Source organism: Equus caballus, chromosome 22, assembly GCF_041296265.1.
Source record: "Equus caballus isolate H_3958 breed thoroughbred chromosome 22, TB-T2T, whole genome shotgun sequence".
In the NCBI taxonomy this organism is placed as follows: domain Eukaryota; kingdom Metazoa; phylum Chordata; class Mammalia; order Perissodactyla; family Equidae; genus Equus; species Equus caballus.
This window is the reverse complement of record NC_091705.1, coordinates 864633-890470: the sequence shown is the minus strand read 5'-3', so window position 1 is coordinate 890470 and position 25838 is coordinate 864633. Positions and strand designations below refer to the sequence as shown.

Below are 25838 nucleotides of genomic sequence, written 5' to 3'. Positions count from 1 at the left end.
CATGAACTTATATGTAGAAAACCCTAAAGGCGCCATGGAGGATCACTGTTAGAACCAATAAACAAATTCAGCAAGGTTACAGGACACAAAATCAACATACAAAAGTCAGTTGTTTCTATACACTACAATGAACAATCTGAAAAGGAAATTAAGAAAACAATTCCACTTATAATAGCATTGAATAATTTCATTTACAATACCATCAAACAATGCTATTTACAATAGCAACAAAAAGAACAAAATACCTAGTAATAAAGTTAACCAAGGCCATGAAAGTGTACCCTGAACACTACAAAATGGTGTTGAAAGAAATTAAATAAGAGTGAAATAAATAGAAAGAGATCCCATGTTCATGGATTGGAAGACTTAACATTGTTAAGATGTCACTACTACCCAAAGGGATCCACAGACTCAATGCAATCCTTATCAAAATCCCAATGACTTATTTTTTCCCCCAGAAATAGAAAACACCATCCTAAAATTCACATGGAATCTCAAGAGTCCCCAAGTCACTAAAACAATCTTGAAAAAGAACAAAGTTGGAGGCCTCATACTTTTTGATTTCAAAACATGTTACATATTATATTATTAAAAAAATATTACAAAGTAATTAAGATATTGTAGTAGTGGTATAAAGACAGACACATAGACCAATGGAACAGAATAGAGCGCTCAGAAACAAACCCTCATGTATACAGTCACATGATCTTCAACAAGGGTACCAAGACCAATCATTGGGGAAAAGACAGTCTCTTTATTAAATGGTATTGGGAAAATTGGATATCCACATACAAAAGAATGAAGTTGGATCCTTACCTTACACCATACACAGAAATTACTCAAAATGGATTAAAACTTAAGCATAAACACTAAAACTACCAAACTCCTAGAAAAAAAATAGGAGAAAAGCTTCATGACATTGATTTTGGCAATGATTTCTTGGATAAGACACCAAAAGCACAGGCAACAAAAGCAAAAATAGACAAATGGGACTTCATCAAAATTAAAAACCTATGTGTGTCAAAGAACACTAACAACAGAAAAAAAGGCAACCCACAGAATGGGAGAAAATATTTTCAAATCACATATATGATAAGGGAACAATATCTGAAATATAGAGAGAACTCCTAAAACTCAACAACAAAAAAACAAACAACCTGATTCAAAAATGGGCAAAGGACCTGAATAGATATCTCTCCAAAGAAGATATACAAATAGCCAAAAGCCACATGAAAAGATGCTCAACATCCTTAATCATTAGAGACATACAAAACCACAATAACATATCATCTCACACTCATCAGGATAGCCACTATAGGAAAAAAAAAACCCAGAAAATAACAAGTGTTGGAAAGGATCTGGAAAAATTGGAACCCTTGTGTCATTGTAAAATGGCGCAACCACTACGGAAAACAGTATGGAATGTTCCTCAATAAACTAAACATACAATCACTATGTGATCCAGCAATCTTACTTCTGGGGACATATCCAAAAGAACTGAAACCAGAGTCCACAGCCATGTTCACCGCAGCATTATTCACAATACAGTCATGTGCTGCATAACAATGTTTCAGTCAATGACAGACTGTGTATATGACAGTGTTCCCATAAGATTAGTAGCATATAGCATAGGTGTTGTAGTAGGCTATCCCATCTAGGTTTGTGTAAGTACACTCTACAGTGTTCCCAGAAAGGTGAAATCACCTAAGGACATTTCTCAGAATGTAACCCCATCATTAAGCGACACATGACTGTAGCCAAGAGGTGGAAACAGCCCAAATGTCCACTCATAGATGAATGGATAAAGAAAATGTGGTGTATATATATATAAATATATATATAGAACGATTATTCAGCCTGAAAAAGGAAGGAAACTCTGACATACGCTACAATATGGATGAACCTTGAAGACACTGTGCTAAGTAAAATAAGCCAGTCAAAAAAGGACAAATAGTCCACTTATATGAGGTACCTAGAGTAGTCAAATTCACAAAGATAGAAAGTAGATGAGTGGTTCCAGGGGCTGGGGAAGGCGGAGATGAATTACTGTTTAATGCGCACAGAGATTCAGTCTGGGAAGATGAAAAAGTTCTGGGGATGGGTAGTGGGGATGGGCACAACAATGTGAAGGTACCTAATGCCACTGGACTGTACCCTGAAAAATGGTTGAAATGGTAAATTTTATCTTATATACATTTTATCACAATAAAAAAAAAAACCTTTAATGGCTCTGAGGCCAGGTAAGTAACATAAATGAGTTCTGTGGGCACAGGACTAAAGGCAGTGGTTGAGGGAGAATGAAGAAGGCAGGGCCTGCCTGTTGCATCAAATTCAAACTGTTTTAAAGTTACTAGTCATGCCTTACTCTTGCAACAAAGATGAGAGATCATGCCTCATTGAGAGTCTTCCTGCCTTAAATATCCTTTTTTTAAAACATCCCATTCCTTTGGTCCTTTCTCCACATCTCTGCAAAACTTACCCAGGATGCTTACTGCTGCTCTGAACCCTGGCAGCTGGTGGCTCCTCCTTTAGGCTCCTTGGTGCTCTACACATTTCCACTCCCTGAGTAAGTTGTATCTGGAGTGATTCATTTGTGCCTCTCTTTCCTCTGGTTAGATAGTGCCTTTCTGGAAGCAAGGACCAGGCCACTCATCGTGGATCTCCCACCCCTGACACGAGGCCAGAGCTCAGCAGCGGCTCAGCTAACGCCTGCTGGTGAAGGAGGCTAGCTGATGGCTCAGCACTCCACCAGGAGCCAGGGAAAGATGGAGGCATCAATGGGTGATGGCCACCAACAAAAGCATGCCATTTGGGAAGGGGTTGTTTGGGCAGGAGATAGCAGTGACCAGGTTTTCTGCATGTCCAGTTTGAAATGACAGCAGGACATAGTCAGAAGTAGAACCGATCCTTGTGAGAGACGACAGGCTTGGGTTGGGGCCTAGGGAATGATCTGCATTAAGGGGATATTAGCTGAGGTTGTGAGTGAAGAAATCAACCACCGAGAGAAGACCTAGGAACAAGCAGAGGCTGGGACCAAACCTCAAGAATGCCCATCCGCAGCAGCCAGCACTCATGCTACAACTGGCCCTCTCAATGCCTCCTTTCATTAGGTTATTGCAACCCAAAGTTTCCCACTGTTAAGAGATCATTAAACAAAAAAGTTGTTATGAAGTTCTAAAACAGCTATTTCTAAGGATGAACAGTGAGGACACAAAAGCGATACTAACCTCTTACAGCTCTGAAAGTACTTCATAGACCCTTTTACATAATCAAACTTTATCATGTCCTATGCTAGTCTAACAACCGAGACTTGATCGACATGATCAGATTACCAGGTGGTATATCAAAGTTTGAGACAAAGGTTGCTGTTTATTAAATTTGTCTACCCATTAAAAAAAATACCCATTTACATATGCTGTATCCTTTTAACAGAGGCCCACAAGGCTGGGGCATTTATACCACATGACATATGACAACTTATATGATAGCACCAAGGCCCCAGGAATGTTTACAAAGGGACTTGCCTGGCACAGACACGTCACCACCTCCTCCCGAGAGGAGGATTCTGGGTGTGGAGCAGTGGTGTCAGAGGCAGGCTCCAGCCTCAGCCCCTGGCTAGCTTTCTTGGAGCTGGGGATGGCAGGCTGGCTCTCGGAAATACAAGCTCTATCTGATTGGATTGGTGGCTGCCTAATCTGTTGGCCAGTTTCTTCAAGGTTTTCAGTTCAAGTACACAAAAGGGCCATTCGTGCAAATGACTGCCACACACACTGAAAACCTACCCCAAATTAAAGCATTTTATCAAACCACTACTTATTCTCCTGGTAGGTTTAAACAGACTTTTCTCCCCTTCTCTACAAAAACCTATACATACATGAATCCACCCTGTCAAGACTGCCTGTCACAGGCCATGGCGGGAGGGCAGGCACTTCCAGACCTCTTTACACCACTGTCCACCTCGCTGGTTCTTCACATGAGGTTCCATGAGGGAGATGGGCATACACCATATTAGCCAACTGAGGCTTCCGAGGGCAGGAGTCGAGGGAGAAAAACCAGGTCCTGGATTTGTACCATTATTCTTGCTAGACTTTTCATGAACCTTGTTAATGCATCGGTAACGCCAACAGGAAAACCTTTAGACAAACCCTAATCCCCCCCATCCATCACGGCTCTTGCATAGTGGGTCAGAGAGCCCTTGTAATCACAATCACCATCCACCCCAAGGAACCTCCTTTCTGGAAGTTTCAGATTCCCTCACTGGGGGCTGTGGGCTAGGACCTCCATGGCATCCTGAAGGATGTAGGATGTGTGGCCTGATACACCTAATCCTGGAATATAGGTGCCTGGAGGAACACCTGGAACTGCCTAAGCACTGATTCCTTTGGGTGGACCCGGCATGTGGGGCTGTGCTCACCATAATCTACGGAGCAATTCAGGCTTTCCCCCAACGCTTAAAACCATTCTATGGCTCCCAGCCGCACTTAAAATAAAAGCCACTATTCCTTGCATGGTCCCCTGCCCATCACTCTGTCCTCTGCCACACTCCTGGCTGTTCAACGCTTTCCACTGAAAGGAGTCCAGCCTGGGGTCCAGCTCTATCCACCTCAGGGCCTCTCCCTCCTGAAGCCTGGAGCGCTCCTGGCTGACAGGTCAGCTCAGGCAGAACCACCCTGACCACCTCAGGAGCTCATTTCCCGGTCACCATTCGAATGCCAGAGTTAATTCCTCACATCCTCAGTACTGTCTGATTGGCAAGATCTTTCCATTTCACTGGGCTTCCCAACTGGGCTGTGAGGCCCTGCCGCTATTAGATCTCCGGCACCTGCACAGAGCTGGGAAGCGAATCAGCAAATGCTGGCTGAATGAATGAATACGGCAGGGCTATAGGCCCTCTGAGCACAGAGACCCCTACAGTCCGCTCCACTCAGTTGCCAGAACCCTAATCGGGCCCCTCCCGGGTCAGCGGAGTCGAGCTCAGTGAGAACTAATAACGCCGGGACAAGAAGGCGGCAGGAGAGAAGACCGGGCTGAGAGTGACCCTGAGGCCGCCTCCAGACGCTGCCGCTCGAGACCGGGGAGCTACCAGAGTGTGGGTCTACACCCGGGGAACCCGACCCTTTTCCACTCCGACCCAGGGCGCAGCGCACCGGCGCGCCGGAGGCCCACGTGTAGTCACTCATCCCGGGCTCGGCCGAGCCCGCCGGCCCCGCACGCACCCAGCCCGCCGCTTATCCTGCCAGGCCCCCTCTGCCCTACCCGCGGGGGGAGGTGTCGGTCGCCGAGGAGCCGGCGGTAGACGGAGGCCGCTCCCTGCTCCGGCCGGCGTAACCTCGGCCTCCACCCAGGGCGCCAGGCAGCTGATCCCGAGGCCGGGCCCCGCCCACGCGCACGTCGCGTCACCCCCCGGGCGGGTAGGAGCGCCGCGAGCCCAGTGCGCAGGCGCGGCGTGGAGGCGGGGCGCCGCGGGCCCGGTGCGCAGGCGCGGCAGCCTTCGCGCGTTTGGCGCGGGGTCCTGTTCCACGCCCGGCAGGGCTTAGGTCTGGCCGGAAGTGATCTCGGCGCGTCTGGACTCCGGTGTGCCCGGGCGGCCCTCGCCGGCCAGAGTCAGACCCCGGCCCGGCGTAGGGGTCTTCCTCGTCGGGCCTGGCCCCGGGACTCAGCGCGCAGCCTCACAGTCTGGGCCTCGACCGGCCTGCGGAATGGCCGACTTTTCCTTGGGTGCCTCCACATCCAAAGTTCCTTTTTTTAAAGGTGATACATGATAGAAAGCGCAACCACAACAGAATAGGCATGCGGTCAAATCTCTCCTATTCTTGACCCACATTTAAAAAATCTCCTCCTGGAAGCCGCCAAGGTTGCCGTCTCCTGACTTGGGTCAGTCGTCCGTGCAGGCCCCCGCTTCCTTAGGGGTCGTGGTGGCAGGGGCTGCGCGCATGTCGCTCAAGCAGCCAGAGCCGGAGCCCCCGCCCCGCTCCCCTTGCTGTGGGGCTGCCGGCCGCCGAGGCGGGCGCGCCCCTTCCAGGCTCGGAACTGCCCCTCCCGCGGGAGGCCCCGGAGCTGTTCAGAGGTCCCCGCATCGCACAGTGGTCGTAAGTTTGTTGTCAAGACGGGGACACTTTTGAGAGTGAGTGCGTGCTAAACAGATGGGACGCAGGGACAACGGGTAGGGCCAGGCCTGCGCGGCCGGAGCGAGCCGTCAGGGAGAGCCCCTGGGGGACGCCGCGCCTCAGCCGGCTCCGGCCGCTGAGAGCCGCCTGTTCCTGCAGTGAGCGCGGCGCTCCCCTGTTCCGGATGTTTGGTCTGGAGCGATGCTACACCGAGCGCACGTGTCCGTGTGTCTGCAGGAATCACGCTTGGAACAGGAATTGCTACGGTAGAGGATATGTTCCCCACTCTCCTTTGTTCTTTAAATTTTGGATACATGTGGCTAAATTGCTCCTTAGACACTACTAATTGACACCCCACAGCAATGTGTAGGAGTGTGGGTCTCCCCACGTTTTCACCGGTGGAGTCTTTCCAACCCTTTGGATCTTTACCAATCCAGTTGTTGCAAAATTCTCTCTCAAGTACAGTTACAATTTACGTTTTACATTTATTCTAATATTTTGAAATCTTTGTTCATGGAACTGTGATGGCCCTGCCTCTGCGTACTTCATTCAGAACGTCCGTTTCAACATATTTCACTCTTAGAGCTTCGAGAATTTGTCGGTTCTACTGGTGTGGGCTTTTGCATGTGCTGTTCTCTGCTTGGAAAGCTCTTTCCTTAGTAAACTACCATAGTCTGAATGTGCCCCCACTTCCCTCAGTTCATTTCTTTAAATCCTAATGCTCAAGGTGTCAGGAGATGGGGCCCTGGGAGATGAATAGGATTAGTGCCTTATAAAAGAGGCCCCAGAGAGAACCCTCGCTTCTTCCGCGTGTGAGGCTACGGTGAGAAGCCAGCGCTCTGAGGAAGCCAGCCCTTGCCAGACGTGGAGTCTGCAGACGTCTTGATCTTGAACTTCCCAGCCTCCACAACTGTGAGAAATAAGTGTTTGTTTTTTATAAGCCACCTAGTTTATGGTATTTTTGTTATAGCAGCCCAAACAGACTGAGACATAGATTCTTTCTCATCCTTTAAGACTCAGCTCAAAGGTTACCACTTCAAACAATTTTATCTACAGTGGTCTAGATATTTTTTCACCCTTTCTGTTGTTCACTTCGCTTATGGCACTTATCACACCCATCATTATCTATTGATTTGTATGTTGGTATATTCTTTATTCCACTACTGAAAGGCAAGCTCCGTGAAAGCAGGGAAGCAGTTTGTTCTGAAGATTGTTAGCCGTCCAGCACCTAGCGCTCTGTCTGGCACGTGGTAGGTGCCCGTAGCAGACACTGTTGTGCCGGTATCCCCTCATCCCACGTCAGACTTCAGCTCTCCCGTGGTGGTGGAAAGTTCCCACAAGTGGAGTGCTGCCACCTTGAGCAGCTCTTTGCTGTCCCCTTTTGGGCTCACCTTAGAGCTTTCTCTGGAAGCCGGGGAGCAGGCCTAGCTGGGAAGTTCAGGGCAGTTAACCCTTAATGAACTAAGGAGGAATACCTCAGCCTTCCATGCTTCACAGGAGCAGGACTGAGCTTCAGTTGCCCACAGTGGTAACCGGCTCTGTCATACCAGCCCCTTGGGTTGGCTTTCTCTGCTTCCTCAGCCCCGTCTCCCAAATAAACTACTTGCATCTAAGCCCCTGTCTCAAGACTGCCTTTGGGGAAGCCCGAACTAAGACAATATTCAATAAATATTTGGTGAAGAAGTGGGTGGATTAATTACAGCGCTTCTGCAGTTTTCACTAGTCAGCCAGAGGCAGCAGCTCAGGCCTGCAGGTGGAGGATGATGGAAGCCGATGGGCACCTACCCTGGAATACAGGAGGTGGAACAGGTGTCTGAGATATGGGCTGTAGCAGGACAGATACACAAGTGCTCTGACAGCAGGCAGGAGTGCTTGGCCTTGCTTTTGGGGGATGAGAAGGTTTTAGAAGAGGCAGATGAGTTACTTAGTTGCCTCAGTTTACCCAATTGTGACTAAGGACAGAGTGGAGGAAGCCCACTATTTTGTGCAGGTGTCTGCTCAGATTTGCCTGTCTACGCGACACCAGTCTAGGAGGACAGCTGCAGATCTGTATGTTACATGAAGCAGTATAACATGGACTCCACAGTGCCCTGGCAGCAGATGGTGCCTGCGCCCTCCCTGACCACATCTGTGCCACTGCAAGCACCCGTGATTCTCCCCATGGTGGATTTCTTTTGGCCCGAGCATGCCCCAAACTGGATGTGCCAGGGACGTAATGCTCCTGGGAGCAGCCCTCAGCCAGTGACAGATGTGAAGACCCTACATCCCTTGCCCCTCTCTCCCTTGGCCCTCAAATGGGACAACTCTTGGCATGTTCTGCAGTGGAATAGAGCCCCAGTTGCCCAGAGCGGTAACCCATATTGGCTTTCTTCCTTTCCCTGTCTCACTTCCCCACTCTACTGGTGTTTCCTGGAGTCATCTCCCAAATAAACTACTTGCACTGAAATCCTTTCTCAGGGTTTCTTTTGGGGGAAAATTTGACCTAAGACATCCCTTGTTCATAGGTCATTTTGATAATAATACTAAATAAAATAACTTAGTCACCTCCCTCATCTCATTTCTTCCTCTGATTCTCTGAAGTCTTTCACCACAAATAATTGTCTCCTAGTTCAAATTCTTCCTCGTTAGCTCCCCAGAAAAGCCAGACTCTCTGCGCTCATGGCTAGTCTTCCATTTTCCACAATCTAGTTTACACATGAAAGATGTGAGGAAAGTCTTACCCTTGCCTGAGGGAGGTTGGCTTTCATTATTCCTGCCTGCTTTGTTGGCAGTTCCAAGATCTCTTTTGGCTTCCTGATGGATGGTCAGCAGAGGCCACCTGCACCATAGTGTCAATCGAGTTGTGGTAAGTGCAGCTATAACAAGGGTAAGTAATGTTCTGTGTGATTGGTTAACATTCAGAGTAGACACAGGCTGGTGTGGATGACTGTCCTGCTTAATGCCGTGAGTAGCTGTTTATTTGCTGTCCTCCCCTCCATGGAGGCCCTTAACATTTTACCATTAAATATGAAGGTGCCCTTTATCAGATTCAGAAAATTTTCCTCTCTTTATAGTTTGAGTTTTAAAAAATCATTAATGGATGTTTAATTTTATTTTGTGCATTTTATTTATCTATTGAGACTATCATATGGGTTTTCTCCATTAATTGTAAATGTGGTAAATTAAATTCTAATGTTGAATAATTTCTGATTCCCAACAGAAAGCACTTTTTTAATATGTGTCTGGATTTGATTTGCTGCCATTGTGTTTAGGCTGTTTGTTTCCGTGTTCATGAGAGAGATTAGCTTCTAATTTTCTTCCTTATACTGTACCTGTTTGGATATACTATCAAGGTTATATCAGCCTTACAAAAAGAGTTGGAGATTCTGTTTTTAAATCTTCCAAAAGTGTTTGTGTGAGGTTTGAATTTTCCGTTATATCTTTCTGTATTTGTAAGTTTCTCTCTCTCTTTTTTTAAAGATTTTATTTTTCCCTTTTCTCCCAAAAGCTCCCCGGTACATAGTTGTGTATTTTTAGTTGTAGGTCCCTCCAGTTGTGGTATGCAGGATGCCGCCTCAGCATGGCCCGAACAGTGGTGCCATGTCTGCGCCCAGGATTCGCACCAGTGAAACCCTGGGCTGCTGAAGCGGAGGGCATGAACTCAACCACTCGGCCATGGAGCCGGCTCCTCTCTTTTTGTCAAAAAAAATTGGGGGGCTGGCCCCTCTCTTTTATAAAAAAAAATTTTGGCGGCCAGCCCCATGGCCGAGTGGTTAAGTTTGTGCGCTCCGATTCAGCGGCCCAGGGTTTCACCGGTTCGGATCCTCGGCACAGACATGGCGCCACTCCTCAGGCCATGTTGAGGTGGCATCCCACATGCCACAACTGGAAGGACTCACAGCTAAAAATACACAGCTGTGTACTGAGGGACTTTGGGGAGAAAAACCAGGAAAAGAAAAAAGAAGATTGGCAACAGTTGTTAGCTCAGGTGCCAATCTTTAAAAAAAAAAGAAAAATTTTATCTCTTTTTTCCTCATATGCTTTTTTTTTTTGCTGAGGAAGATTGGCCCCGAACTAACATCTGTTGCCAATCTTCCTTTTTATTTTCTCCCCAAAGCCTCAGTGCATAGTTGTGTATCTTAGGTGTTAGTCATTCTAGTTCTTCTGTGTGGGATGCCACCACAGCATGGCCGCATGAGCAGTGTGTAGGTCCGTGCCCAGGATCCTAACCAGTGGACACTGGGCCACTGAAGTGGAGTACACGAACTTAATCATTCAGCCACGGGGCTGGCCCCTTAAATTTCTGTTATCTTTATTTTTTCTTTCTTTCTACTTTGAGTGTATTCTGTTTTTTCTTTTTCTAACTATCTTGTTAATTTTCAGACTCTTTTCTAATAAATGCATTTAAAGCTTTAAATTTCCTTCTAAGTACCACTTTATCTCTATCCCACAAGTTTTGCTATATTGCCATTTTATAATTTTCAGTTTTAAACACTTTCCAAATTTGATTATTGTAATGTTTCTCCATCCCATGAGTTATTTAGAAATATGTTTTTAAAGTTTTGAATTAATTTTTTAAATTAACCTTTTACTTAGCAAATTCTCACTTGATTGCCTTGTGGTCTAGGAATGTAATCTCTGTAATATCCATTCTTTGAAATTTGTTGAGACTAGCTTTGTAGCCCTGTTTGTGGCTACTTTTTGTAAATTTACCATGTGTATTTGAGTAGAATGTGTGTTTCAGCTCTTAGGTGAGTAAAATACCCATTAGATGATCCTTATGAAGTGTCATGTTAATTAAGATAAAGCTAAAGCACTGAGATGAGACCCCACCATGGGTTTGAATCAAATGGAGGATGATTGCGCCCCATCTCATTGACCCAAGGCTGGCTCTGCTCCACAGTCACGCATCCTAGGACCCAAGCTTACCTTCAACGTGTGCTGGCCAAGGCCATCCTCTCCAGAGAGGCTGAACTCTGGAAGGGCAGGAGTGTGTCTGTTTTCTTCACCCTGTTCCTCCAGAGAGTGCCCAGCACATAGGAAGCATTCAGCGAGTGAGTGTTAAGTACATGAATCAATGAATGAAGAAAAGATGGCCCCCTAGTCAACATAGCAGCAAAATTTAATAAGCCAATTTTTTTCTTTTTAAAATTTACTTAATTTTTTCAATTAGGAATACATTGTTATGGCTGAAAATTTAAAAGATACAAAATAATATACACTGATAGTTTTCCGAACTACCCACTTCTCCTTCCTGGGGGCAACTACTGTTAACAGCTTGTTTGTATTCTCCAGAGGTGTTTTATATATACACAAACATCTGTGCATATGTATAGACTAAATTATTTTTCAATCATAATAAAATGGCTCATCCTCAACCGTTTTTATTCTGTTATTTCTCAGTTCGCATTTCGGAGAATGTTTGGTGTCAGTCTGTTTAGGGGACACTAGGTGGCAGTATAATACAGACAATGGCGGCCACAGGGTTGGGTGGGGGTGGGGTCTTTCCAAAAAGAGCATTTCAATTTCACATAGTTTTTCTCTGCAGAACAGGTATCTGGAGCTCTTGTGGTCATGCGTGTCTGCATATGTGTGTAGGTAAACGCCTACCCAATTTTAATAAATTAATGAGTACTTGGTTGAGTTTAAAATCTATTAAAAAGTTGAGCTATAGGATCTGACAAGGGACTCAATTGTGTTTAGTTTATTGAGAAAAATGCAATTTTAAAGCGGTCCCCGATCCAGACTCCCTGCCTGGCATTCCCAGGTCGTGCATTTGCATGTGCCTCATCCCTCAGAACTGTTAGCTTCAAATGACTTAAACCCATACAACAAATATAATGTGTTGTTAAAATAACATGCTTTACTTTCTCCATGCTTTACATTTCCTCTCTCTTTGAAAGATTCATTGACTTCTTTTCACACATCTGCTCCCTGCCCCAGGCCCATGGCCATCCAGTTCTCTTCTCTTCTGGCAGCAATGCCTTACCCATTTCTCCCATTTCTTTCTAGTGAAGCTCTTGATATAGGTAAGAATAGAGCTGTATTTATTTCCTTTATTGAAATCCCTTCCCCCATCAAAGATTGCATTCAATACACATTGTTATATATGCGTTTTTAATTTAATAACATACCCTGGAAATAATTCCTTACAAAGAGAAGAATTTTTTAAAGCTTTTTAAAAATTGAGCTATAGCTTACATATGGTAAAGTGCACAGATCTTAAGTGTGGGTTGTGATGAGTTTTTGCAGATGTTCACACCTGTGGCATCACCAATCCCTTGTGATGTAGAATATGTCCAGTTCCATAAAGCCCTTCCTCCCCGCTTCTGGTCACAACCCCCTGCAACTAACCATGACTGTGTTTTACAGAGAGAAGTTCAACTCTTTTTTTTTTTTTTTTAAAGATTTTTTTATTTTTTCCTTTTTCTCCCCAAAGCCCCCCCTGTACATAGTTGTATATTCTTTGTTGTGGGTCCTTCTAGTTGTGGCATGTGGGACGCTGCCTCAGCGTGGTTTGATGAGCAGTGTCATGTCTGCGCCCAGGATTCGAACCAACGAAACACTGGGCCGCCTGCAGCGGAGCGCGCGAACTTAACCGCTCGGCCACAGGGCCAGCCCCAAGTTCAACTCTTTTTAATGGCTGCATATATTCTGATGTACAGATGTGACTTATTTAGCCACATGTTTCCAGTCTTTTGTTATTACAAATGATGATACACTGACTATCCTTGAACATCTGCCACCTCTTATCTTCTCATCTTTACAGGCAAGCCCAACCTCATCTCATAGAAAACACACAAAAAGTAATTTTAAACAGGGCCTTTTCGGTCTTGCCATTTCTTCCTGTCATTTCTATCTTTATTCAGCACAGATTTCTTTCCCTCCTTTCAATTCCTGTTCTTCTCATCTTGCCAATCAGTACACACCACCACCCCTTGCTCTTCCCTTTAAGACGTACTGCAGCCTCTCCCTCTAGAATAGACACAACTTGAGGGCCTGAACCTGGGACTCGTGTCTTTGCATTCCTGTGCTTGGCACAGTGGCTGGCAAATTCAGATCTAATTCAATGTCTGTTGGATAAACAAATTTGTATGCCAATATATTAGACCTTATGAGTATTACAAATATGTAATGCCCTCAAAGATCAAACATCTGCTAAAGAGTTAAGCAACAAAACTATGTATTATAGACTGTGGAGAAGACTCTAATGGCTTAGTTTAATAGCTGTAATTGGTCTTCTTATTCAGACACTCTCCTACATAGGCACAGTGCACTCATCAAAGTCAGAAACAACGCTGATACAGTACTACCATGGAACCCACATGTACCAAGTTTCACCAGTTGTACCAAGAGTGTCTTTTATAGAAAAGACAAAACAAAACAAAACAATTATTTCCTTTACTTTTCTTCCTTTCTGGTCCAGGATACAATCCTGGATCCTGTATTGCATTTCGTTGTCTCTGTCAGTCTTTTCCAGTCTAGAACGGTTCCTCAGACTTTCTTTGTATTTCACAGCCTTGTCATTTTTAAAGAGTGTGAGCCAGTTACTTTGTAGAATATCTCTCAATTTGGGTTTGTCTGATGCTTTCTCATGATTCAATTCAGGTTATGTATAATACCACAGAAGTGATGTTGTATTCATTTGGTGCATATGTCAGGAGCCCATGGTATATTGTTATTGGTGATACTAACTTTATTCACTTGGTTGAGATAGTATGTGCTAGGTTTCTTCACTTTTATACACACACTCTTTAAATTAATTCCTGAGAATTACAGATGAGGAAAGTGAGGCATAAAGACATAAATAACTTGCCTGAAGTCATACTCGTAAGCCAGGATCCTAACCCAGCCATTGTGGCTCCAGAGCACACACTCTTAGCTGCCCCACTGGAGCAAGCTTTTGGTTGGAATATTTGATGAGCTCGGCATCTGGAGAACACTTGGAGGATGGATAATATTTGATGGACAGAAAGGTGAAGTGTAGTAGGCTAATCCAAGAGTCCCTTTATCAATGTGTCTAGCTTGAAGCATGTGTCTCCCTGGATTCCAGCGTTATTCCATGGATAATTTTGTTAAGGATGGTTTGAGGTGTGGTTTGTGCTGAGCTGGCCCTCCTCTGGAGTGTCAGGGCTGGACTGGCTTGAAGTTACCACCACTCCAATTCCCTATTCTGAGGGAAAGTTCCTTGTAGCTGTTGAGAGGTCATGACGAGCCCTAAATCTTGAGCTTCTTGGCTACATTCATGACTCGCATTGTAGAAGCATGGTGAAGAAGTTGCCATCATTGTCATGAACAAAAAAGAATTGATTTATATTTTGTAATGCCACGTTAACAAGAGCTACAGGCCTGCTTCACAAATAAGTCTCTGTTTATTAGTGTCCAAGCTCACCTAGGGCTGTAGACTCGCAGACCCTGAGGCTTTGTCTGAGCAGACCTACTCCTGATTCCTTGTTTTTCCCTCTAATTCTTTTGACCTGTCTTCCCCCGCAGCCCTTTCTGACCCTTGAAAGGCTGTTAGTCATCTGCTTCCTTGCTCCCCCACTGCTGACCCCACTGTGTGCTCATGGTGGGCACATACTTGGCCATGAGCTCCTTTCCTATGCCTGGCACAGCTCCAAGTTTCACTCATTCAAGTTTCTTCTGCTCCATAGCTATACTTCCAGATTCATACTGTCTTAGTTTGGGTTCCTCCAGAAGCAGAGCCTGAGGCAGGAGGGAACTGGGGTGTCTATTCATCAGCCCCTGTCAGGTATTGGTTGAGTCTTAATTCCCCTGCATACCGGGCCTGCTGTACATGCAAGCTCTGGAAAGAGCCCTCAGGTGCAGAGATCAGATACTGGCAGTTGGAGTTGACTGTACTCAATGCTGGAAAGGTAGGGTCCGAGGGCTATGGGTGAGGGTGCTGGCAACCTGGTTAATAGAATCTTAGGGTTTTAGAGCAGAAAGGGAGTTCTGAGATAATCTAGTCCACTCCCTCCTCCTCCCCACAAGGAGTTACGGATGTTCTTCCTTGAGCATTGCATCCTTAGTTAAGAAGAGAGAACTAAGGAAAATTTCCTGCAGACTTCATTTTCCCTCCAAATCTGACAGATTATGCTCAGATATACATATATTTTGTTAGGTAAGTTTGGAAGACTCTCATTTATATATTAAATACAGAGAATATTAAATACAGAGAATTAATTATTATAATTGATATATCTTAACTACTTTGATTAGTCTATTTAAAGAAATACTTAAAATTCAGGAAACAACTGGCTCTCCCCCTTGAAGTAAATATCAACACGCACACACTAACGTGTGAACAACAGGCTCTCTTAATGTGATGTGGTATTTAAATGGGCTCTGGGTTCATGTCCCACCTCTGCAATTTACTAGCCCTGTGATGGTGAGATGAAGCTAGACTTCTCTGAGCTTCAATTTTATCATGTGTGAAATGGAAAGTAAAAATAATATCTACTCCATGGGTAGCACAGAGTAAACAACAAATGTTACGTGTTATAGGAGGAATAGGCTTATTGTACTGGTTAGCTATTACTACAGTAGTATGTAACAAACCATCCCCAAACTCAGCGTACACAGGAGGAGTACCTCTGGAATTGTGGTGTGAAGAGCTCTTCAGACCCTCTCCCAAGCAAAACAACCAAAATGGTAAAAATTTTAAAAAAGAAACAGCCATTTAAAGTCTATGAAAATTCTCCTAAGGGCATACAGCAAATGGAAAACATCTATTCAAGAAATGGCACTAAATCTTGGTGAGAACAGTGAAAGCCTGTGGCATTGAGCCATGATCTGCCCTCTCTCCCTCCCTAAAGCTCTACTTCAGATGAATGCAATCGAGAAGATGAACTCCTTCTTCCCTCAGCTCCCAATCTTGGGCTACAGATTAGTCCTAGAAGGGGAAGACTGCTGGCATCTCTCATCTCACCCAGCTCCATGTTGCAGAAGCACTATTCCAGACAATTGTGGCCAAGAGGTCCGTGGCTCCCTTTCTCCGCCTATGAGCACTCACTCTCTATTGGAATGCCAAGAATAATGGGTCCTGATTGCCCTCACCCCAGCTCATTCATAATATGGAAGCTCCATACCAGAAGAGGTGACCTGAGAAGACCAGGGGTACATCCTGGTTAGTGCCATGCTAGTAAGCAGGAGTATCATTCTGAGAAAAGAGAAACACTGTCCCTTCCTCCAGAAAAAGAGCAGTGGTTCTGTAAAGGAGAGAGGAAGGTTATCAGGATGACAAACGGCTCTGTAGCTCTCCTCAAGGGGACTGAGTTTATGTGGAACAGAGAATGGAGAATTTCAAGGCTAATCACACTGTCAAAAATAATGGGGATTTTGGTGGTCAGCAATAGCGGCAAGAGAAATGGTAAGCTAGCTATACTTTTACAGAATCAGGGAAAGAGGCAGTTAAGAAGAGCTGTACTGGGGTCAGAGCAAGTCTCAAAAACTGGTTTCAAAGACTAGTCCTTAAACGGGCTCCAAATTTAATTGGATCCAACTGTAGAGCAAGATGTTGTCAAAAACAATGGAACCATCAGGTAGCAAGTAGTTGAGGCTAAATCTGGATATGATACCAGTAGGCAGATGATCTAGAAACATAAAAGGAGACAGTCCTTTCTTCAGGGAAAGAGACAGAAAGCCCAGTTAAGCCCAGTTCCGTCATCCCCAGAAGGGGAAGGGGTCAGAGTGACTGTACAAATGTCAAACGCTGTGCCCTCTGAGTAGTGACATAAGAAGTTGCACGTAGAAGGGGAAATAGACATCAATGAAAAGGTACAGACAAGTCAATAAACAAACAAGGAACAGCAAGTCCTGAAAATGCGACCATTCACAGGAAGAAGAGCAGTCGATAGAAATTATTCCTGAGGATGCCCAGATATTAGACTTCTAGGCAAATACTTTAAACCAGCTGTAAATATGTTCTGTAAATATATTCATGTATGAACTGTAAATATGTTCAAAGAACTAAATGAAAATATGCCTGAAGAATTAAAGGAAGGTATGAGAATGATGTTTCACCAAATAGAGAATACTGAGAAAGAGAATAAAAAAGAAAAACAACCAGAGAGAAATTCTAGAGTTGGAAAAGAACAATAACTGAAACAAAAAATTACTAGAGGGGCTCAATAGCAGATTTGAATTAATGGAATCAAGAAACAGAAAATTTGAAGATAGGTCAATTGAGATTATCCTGTCTGAGGAATAAAGACAAATGAACAGAGGCTAAGAGACCTGTGGGACACTATCAAGCATACAAACATACACAATAGGAGTCCCAGAAAGAAAGGAGAAAAAGGGGCACAAAGAAGATTTGAAGGAACAATGGACAACGTTTTCCCAAATTTGAAGAAAAACATTAATCTGAGTATTTCAGAAACTCAAAGAATTTTAACTAGGATCAACTCAAAGAGATCCACACTAAGACGTGTCATATCAGACTGTTAAAAGCCAGAGACAAAGACAAAATATTGAAAGCAGTAAGAGAAAAGTGACCCATTACCTGTAAAGGCTTCTCCATCTAATCTCATTATACAGCTTATTTCTCATCAGAGGCCATGATGAGCAGAAGACAGTGGAATGACATATCCAAAGTGTGAAAAGAAAAGCCCCACAAATTCTATATCCAACAAAAACTCTGTCCAAAAATGGAAGAGAAATTAAGACATTTCCAGATAAAACCTGAGGGAGTTTGCCACTAGAGGACCTACCCTACAAGAAATGCTAAAAGAACTCCTTCAGTTTGAAAGGCAAGGATACTAGACAGTAACTTGAATTCACATGAAAAAGCAAAGAATGAAAAGATAACTATGTAGGTAAATATAAAAGAGTATCCTGGGATTGGCCTGGTGGTGTAGTTGTCAAGTTCACACGCTCTGCTTCAGTGGCCCAGTGTTCATGGGTTTGGATCCTGGGTGTGGACCTACACACGGCTCATGAAGCCATGCTGTGGTGGCATCCCACATATAAAAAATAGAGGAAAGTTGGCACAGATGCTAGTTCAGGGACCATATTCCTCACAAAAAAACAGAAAAACAGAAAAGAGAGTATCTTCTATTTTTGTTTAGAAGTCTTTTCCTTCCAGATGTGATTTAAAATACAATTGTATAAAGCAATAATTATAAAACTGTGTTGATGGGCTTATAATGTATAAAGATGTAATTTGTATGACAATGAAAAGTAAAAGAGGGGAAGGGAGCATAGCAACATTCAAGCAAAGTTTTTCTATACTATTAAAAGTAATTAGCATTTGTCAGAACTAGATATTTTAAATTAATATGTTAATTGTAATCCGCAGGGGAGCCATTAAGAAATCACCAGAAAATATAATAAAAGAAACAGCAAGGGAGTTAAAATGATACACTAGAAAATATTTAACATAGAAAAAGTGTTTATGGAGGAATAGAAGAACCAAAAAGACATAAAACATGTAGAAAAGAAATAGCAAAACAGACAACATAAATCCTACCTTATCCATAATTACCTGGAGTGTAAATGGGCTAAACATTCCAATAAAAAGGCAAAGATTGCCGTAATGGATGAAAAAGTGATCAAACAGTATGCTGTCTACAAGAAATGCATGTTAGATTCAAAGACACAAGTTGAAAATAAAAGGCTGGGAATAATATGCCATTTAAGTAGTAACTGAAAGAGAGCTGGGATGGCTACTCTAAGATCAGATAAAATAGAATTTAAAACAATAATTTTCGTTAGAAACAAAGAATGACATTTTATAATGCTAATAGGGTAAAGAACCAGGAAGCTGTAACAGTTATTGACGTATGTCTACCTAGCAACAGATAGAAATAAATGAAAAGAAACAATTGAACTCAAAATACATGAAGAAAAAGTGGAAATAATTGAAAGGAGAAATAGACAACTCAACAATAATAGTTGAACAGTTCAATATCTAACTTTCAGTAATGAATAGAACACTTAGGCAGATGATCAAAAAGGAAATAAAAGATTTGAATAATACTATAAACCACCTACACCCAACAGATATTTATGGAATATTTCACTGAATAATACAAAACACATATTATTTTCAGACACACGTAGAAAATTTTCCAGAATAGACCATATGTTAGGCCACAGAGCAAGCCTCAATTAATTTAAAAGGATTGAAATCATACAAGGTTTATTCTCTGACTGTAATGGAATGAAATTAGAAATCAATATATATGTCGAAATCAAACAGCACACTCAACTAATGAGTCAAAGAAGAAGTCACAGGGAAATCAGAGACAAGTGAAAATGAAAACACAACATACTGAAACTTATAGGATGGAGCTAAAGCAGTCCTTAGAGGGAAATTTATAGTTGTAAAAACATATTAAAAAGGAAAAAAGGGGGAGTGACGTCAGCATCATAGCAGAGTGGGCTCTTCCCTTAAACTCTCCCACCTAAGATAGAACAAAAAGGATGTTAACAAACCGACAATGGACATTCACACAACACAATAGACATCTGAGAGATGCACAGTCACGCATCTGAAGGTGGAGGTGGTGGACCACCAGGATGAAGTGGAGGGAGGTAAAGAGATCTCCTTTCTCTCTCTGTCAGTGATCTAGGGCATGGGACTGTGTGCAGCTCTCCGAGGAGAGGGAGGAGGGGCAACTCTCTGCACGAACACCTTTGCTCTCCAAGCTGCCTCCCACCCGTGAGAAAGCCCCACACAGAGAAGGCCAAGGAATTGCAAGAATGTCTTCAACAAGCCAGCACCCCAGGAGAGCAGATAGCAAGGGCAGAGCGAGAACACCCGTGGGATTCCACACGCAAAACAAAGCACCCTTCCTCCAGCCTAGAACAGCAGCTCGGCCATTGACCAGAGCAAGGTACCCCTGCCAAAGTGCCCACATAGATCTTAGAAAAGCAGCAGCTGTGAGCAGGCAATCAAAGATGGGCCCTGTTGGCATAGATTTCAAAGGACAGGCACAGACACCAAGGATCATGGCAGGCTCAGAAAACACAGCTACCCCCCACCCCCAGTGGCTGCAGGTGAAACCTGCAACCAGATACTTCCACTATTTGAAGGCACAAATACACCCTATCAAATAGTAAGAAATGGTATTTTAATACCCAGACCAGAAGGAAAATGACAAGCATGCAGAAATCGATCCTGAAGACACAGAGGTTTATGATCTAAATGACAAAGAGTTCAAAATAGCTATTCTAAAACTTGACAAGTTAAAAGAAAATTTGGGAAGGCAGTTCAATGAAATCAGGAACAAAATTAATGAACAGAGGGAATTCATCCCCAAAGAGATTGAAACAGTAAAGAAGATTCAATCATAAAAGTTAGAGATGAAAAACAATGAATGAGATTAAAAAAAAAAAAAAAAAACAACTTTGGAGCCCTTGAATACCAGAGCTGATGTTATGGAGGAAAGAATTAGAAGGTTGGAGGACAGATATGTAGAAATGCTTCAAATGGAGGAGAGAGAGAACTAAGACTAAAAAGAAATGCAGTCTCCGACTCAATTAGAAACTGCAGCATAAGGATTCTTGGTATTCAAGAGGGAGAAAAGAGGGAGAAAGGAGCAGAGAGCTTGTCCAAAGAAATAATAGCTGAGAACTTCCAAAACCTGAGGAAGGAGCTGGATTTAAACGTGAAAGAACCTAAAAGGACCTTGGAGAAGTACAAGGACTATCTTGAAGGCATATATTAATAAAACTGGCAAAAGTCAATGACAAAGAAAAAAATATTAAGGGCAGCAAGGCAGAAGAAAATAACTTACAAAAGAACTGCTATCAGGCTTGCAGCAGATTTCTCAGCAGAAACCTTACAGGTTGGGAGAGAGTGGAACCATATATTCAAAGTTCTGAAAGACAAAACCTTTCAGCCAAGAACACTCTATCCAGCAAAATTATCTTTCAGATTTTATGGAGAAATAAAAACTTTCCCAGATAGACAAAACTGAGGAAGTTCATTGCCACAAGACCTCCCTACAAGAAATGATCAAAAAGGCCCTTGTACCTGAAAAAAGAGTTTACAAAGCCTTGAGCAAGGAGAAAATAGGCAGACAAAAATCAGAAAATTGCAGCTCTCTATCAGAACAGGTTAGCAAACAATTATTAAAAATAAAGGGAAGGAAAACATCAAAAGTAACTACAATATCATCATTTTAACCACAAACAACAAAAAATGGAATAAGTTATGACAAAAATAACAGGGGGAAGGGGAAAGAGGTGGAACCTCCTTAGACTAAGGAAATAACAGGCTATCCAGAAAATGAACTATCTCATCTACGAGATTTTTAATACAAATCTCACAGTAACCATCAAAAAAAACCAATCAGAACAAAGACACAAATGATAAATAAAGAGAAAACTGAGAAAACCATCATAGAGAACTATCAAACTAAATTGGCAGTCTGAAATACACAGACTAGAAAGATGAGAAAACAAGTGATAAAATGGCAGCATTAAGCCCTCAAATATCAATAATTACTATAAATGTAAATAGATTGAATTCTCCAATCAAAAGACACAGAGTGGCCAGATGGATTAAAAAGCAAGACCCAACAATATGCTGCCTCCAGGAAACATATCTCACCTCTCAAGAATGAGTGAGGGGATGGAAGATGATACTCCAAGCTAATGGTAAACAAAATAAAGCAGATGTTGTCATATTTATATCAAAGTAGACTTCAAAATAAGAAAGGCAATGAGAGACAAAGAAGAGCAGAGTATAATGATAAAAGGGACCCTCCACCAAGAGGACATAACACTTATAAATATATATTCATCCAACACAGGAAACCAAAGTACATAAAACAGCTACTAATAAATGTAAAAGGAGATATTAACAACAACACAATAATAGTAGGGGACCTTACTACCCCACTCACACCAATGATTAGATCATGCAGACAGAAAGTAAACAAGGAAATAGTGGATTTAAATGAAAAACTAGACCAGATGGACTTAACAGATATTTATAGAACACTCCATCCAAAAACAGCAGAATACACATTCTTCACATGGAACATTCTCAAAGGTAGACCATATTTTGGCATCTTTTCTGACCATAATGCTCTGAAACCAGAAATCATCTTCAAGAAAAAAGCTAGGAAAGTGACAAATATACAGAGCCCAGACAACATGCTGCTGAACAACTGATGGATCACTGAAGAAATTAAAGGAGAAATAAATAACTGGAGACAAACGAGAATGAAAATACATAATGCCAACTCATATGAGATGCAGCAAAAGCAGTGCTAAGAAGAAAATTTATAGCAATACAGGCACACTTTAACAAACAACAAAAATCTCAAATAGGCAATCTTAAACTGCATCTAACAGAACTATAAAAAGTAGAACAAACAAAGCCCAAAGTCCATAGAAAGAGAGAAATAATAAGGGGCCGGCCCTGTGGCTGAGTGGTTAAGTTCATGCACTCTGCTTTGGCGACCCAGGGTCTCACCAGTTCGAATCCTGGGCACGGACGTGGCACTGCTCATCAAGCCATGCTGAGGCGACATCCCATATGCCACAACTAGAAGGACCCACAACTAAAAAAAAAAATACACAACTATGTATTGGGGGGGGGGGGCTTTTGGGAGGAAAAGGAAAAATAAAATCTTTTGGAAAAAAAGAGGGAAATAATAAAAATTAGAGCAGCAATAATTGAAATTGAACCCTCCCTGCCAAAAAAAAAGCAGTAGAAAGGATCAGTCAAACTAAGGGCTGGTTCTTTGAGAAGATAAACAAAATTGACATACCCTTAGCCAGACTCATTAAGGAAAAAAGAGAGAAGGCTCAAATAAATAGAATTTGAAATGGAAGAGGAGAAATTAAAATGGATACCACAGAAATACAAAGGATTATAAGAGAATACTATGAAAAACTATATGCCAACAAGTTGGACAGTCTAGAAGAAGCAGATAAATTCTTTGACTCATACAACCTGCCAAAACCAAATCAAGAAGTAGAGAATCTGAATAGACCAATCACAAATAAAGAAATTGAAACAGTAATCAAAAACCTCCCCCAAAACAAAAGTCCAGGACTAGATGACTTCTCTCTCTCCTCTCCTTTTGGGACTCCCATTATGCATATGTTGGTGTACTTGATTGTGTCCCACAGGTCTTTTAGGCTCTCCTTATATTCTTTCACTCTTTTTTCTTTGTACTCTTCAGAATGCAAAATTTCAATTGATTCATCTTCTAAGATGATTGATTGTCTTCCTGTTCAAATGTGATATTGAAACTCTAGTGAATTTTTCATTTGTTATTGTACTTTTCAGCTCCAAAATTTCTATTTGTTTCCTTTTTTTGTGTGTGTGGAAAATTAGCCATGAGCTAACATCTGTACTCATCTTTCTTTACTTTATATGAGGGACATCTGCCACAGCATGGCTTGACCAGCGGTGTGAATGTCCACACCTGGGATCTGAACCAGTGAATCCTGGGCTGCCCAAGCAGAGTGCACAAACTTAACCGCTGCACCACTGGGCTAGCCCCTATTTTGTTCTTTTTTCTAATTTCCATCTCTCTCTCAATATTCTTTATTTGTTTAGACATTATCCTCCTGATTTCCTTTAGTTCCTTGTCTAAGGTGTCTTTGAGCTCTTTGTGCATATTTAAGAGAGTCAATTTAAAGTCTTTTTCTAATAATTCCAATGTCTGTGCCTCCTCAGAGACAGTTTCGGTTAATTTCTTCTTTTCCTTTGAATGGGCCATACTTTATTGTTTCTTTTGTGTCTCATAATTTTTTGTTGAAAAATGAACATTTTCATATTATAATCTGAACTCTGTAAATCAGAATCTTCCTTCTCCTTGGCATTTCTTGTTGCTTGCTTTGGTTGTAGTTTCTTGTTCATTTAATGGCTTTTCTAAGCTATTTTCTCTGAGGACTGTAGTTTTTGGCATGTAATGTCTGAAGTCTCCATTCCTTTTGCTTAGTGGTCAGTAGTTTGATAGACATTTCCTTAAATGCCTGCTTCAGTTTTCTTTTTCTTGATTCAGCATTCATTTGGTTGCTGTAAACATTTGACTATTTCCCAAAGTTCTCACAAATTTGATTCTGACATTTTTTGTTTTTTCAGTGGAGAGGTGGGCTCTTCAAATTCCATACTCTTCCTTTTCACTGACATCCATTTGATCCATTTTGAATTAATTTTCGTATGTAACATGAAGCAGGGATCCAAATTCACTCTTTTATATGTGTATATCTAGCTGTATAACACTATTTGTTGAAAAGACTATGCTTTACCATTTTCGAATTGTCCTGGCACCCTTGTCAAAAATCATTTGATCAGAAATGTAAGGATTTATTTCTGGACTCTTAATTGTATTCCTATTAAATTTATCTCTACAACTATCCTTATGCTAGTACTATAGAATCATGATGACTGTAGCTTTGGGGTAAGGTTCAAATTGAGAAGTGTGACTCCTAAACTTTTTTGTTGTTTTTCAAGATTGTTTTGAGTATTCCAGGTCCCTTGCATTTCCATATGAATTTTCATATTAGCTTGTCAACTTCAGAAAAAAAATATGTAGCTAGGATTTTACAGGGATTGTGTTGAATCTGTAAGGGAGTACTGCCATCTTGACATATTAAATATTCTAATCCATGAACATGAGATGTCTTTCCATTTATTTAGGTCTTTTAAATTTTCTTTTAATTATTATTTTCTAGTTTCCAGTGTATAAGTCATGCACATTTTGTTAAATTTATTTCTAAATATTTTATTCCTTTGATGCTATTATAGATGGCATTGTTTTCTAAATTTCGTTTTTGAAATGATCGTAGCTTGTGTGTAGAAATACAATTGGTTTTTCTATATTGTCCTTGTATCCTACCAGCTTGCTGAATTCATTTATTAGTTCTAATATTTTGTGTGTGTGTGGATTCCTTAGGATTTTCTATATTTAAGATCATGCTATCTGCTAATAGAGATAGTTTTAATTCTTTATTTCCAACCTGGTTTCCTTTTATTCTTTTTTCTGCTTAATTTCTCCAGCTAGAATCTCCAGTACAATATTGAACAGAAGTGGTGAGAGCTGGCATGTTTTATCTTAAGACAAAAGCATTCAGTTTTCAACCATTGCATATGATACTAACTGTGTATTTTTTTATTGTGATAAAATATAATTTACCATGTTAACCAAGTTTTTAAAATAGCCAATGTCCATACTTTATTCAGATTTCCTTAGTTTTTTTTTCAGTTATTGTATTGAGGTCATATTGATTTATAACATTGTGTAATATTAGGTGTCCATTATTATATATCAGTTTCTGTATAGACTGAATCGTGCTCACCATTGATAGCTTAATTTTTATCCCTCACCACACATATGTGCCCATTTACACCTTTTGCCCTCCCCCGACCCCCTTTCGCTCTGGTAACCACTAATCTCTTCTCTTTCTACATGCATTTGTTTATCTTCCCCGTATGAGTGAAATCAAATGGTGTTTGTCTTTTTCTCTCTCGCTTATTTCACTTAACGTAATACCCTCGAGGTCCACCCATGTTGTTGCAAATGGGATTATTTTGTCTTTTTTGATAGCTAGGTAGTATTCTGTTGTATATATATACCACATCTTCTTTATCCATCCGTCTGTTGATGGGCACTTGGGTTACATCTATGTCTTGACTATTGCGAATAATGCTTCAGTGAACATAGGGGTGCATATATCTTTTTGAATTAGTGTTTTTTGGATAAATACCCAAAAGTTGAATAGCTGGATCATATGGTAGTTCTATGCTTAATTTTTTGAGGAATATCCCTACAGTTTTCT

At 41.8% G+C, this 25838-nt stretch overlaps 1 protein-coding gene across 4 annotated transcripts in view; it reads right to left on the bottom strand.

Moving 5' to 3' along the window:
• The window catches only part of ENTPD6 (ectonucleoside triphosphate diphosphohydrolase 6), a 33185-nt gene extending 27261 nt beyond the window's left edge, over positions 1-5924 (bottom strand). Inside the window, exon 1 of one of the 4 annotated variants that reach the window (XM_001487835.7) lies at positions 5257-5924. The gene's annotated coding sequence lies outside the window, so the exon portion shown is untranslated. The remainder of the gene's footprint in view (positions 1-5256) is intronic. The other 3 variants (XM_005604418.4, XM_070246987.1, XM_023625956.2) reach the window with 3 other exon arrangements.
• Between the last annotated feature and the right edge of the window lie 19914 nt (positions 5925-25838).